The following is a 643-nucleotide window of genomic DNA, read 5'->3' as shown; positions in this document are numbered from 1 at the left end:
CCGCGTCCATCCGATCGTTTTTTGTTTTTTTGTTTTTTGTTTTTAAGTCTGTAGCGTCCAGCTACCAAACGACAGCTCCTCACAGTCCAAACGGTCTCAGTCTGCTCCACATAATTTCCATCACTTTGCTCAAAACATTCGAGTTCATCAGAGTCCAAAAAAGGCAAGTTTTTGACAGTATACTAGCCAGTTCAACCCTGCACTAGTTTAAGCGTTGACCCGTTGCTGCTTGTTATGACGCGTTGAGCGGCTAACATTGTACTTGTTGATCGAGGTAACATCAATTCCGATCTTGTTGTAGTCAAACTCCACACTTGTTCCGGTCGGATAAACATTTGAGAACAATATCCATTTAATTTATCTTACACGGCAACAGTGTTTAACAATGATTCCGTCACAGCGGTCAAAAACTTGTATGCCCTTCCGGGTTCAACACCTGACAGCTACCCGTCACCTCTTGATTTATATACTGGAGCAACAGCCCCATCTAGTGGCCAAAAAACAAAAAATACACATAATTGGCTCCAATATATATATATATATATTATTTTATTTATATATTTATTCTCTTATTTATATATATCAGATATATATTTATTTTTTTAATTTTTTATTATGTCGGTTTTGGTCCTCCATAGTAAAC

This window comes from Poecilia formosa, unplaced genomic scaffold, assembly GCF_000485575.1.
Source record: "Poecilia formosa unplaced genomic scaffold, Poecilia_formosa-5.1.2 Scaffold150, whole genome shotgun sequence".
Lineage (NCBI taxonomy): Eukaryota > Metazoa > Chordata > Actinopteri > Cyprinodontiformes > Poeciliidae > Poecilia > Poecilia formosa.
This window is presented reverse-complemented; position numbering follows the sequence as displayed.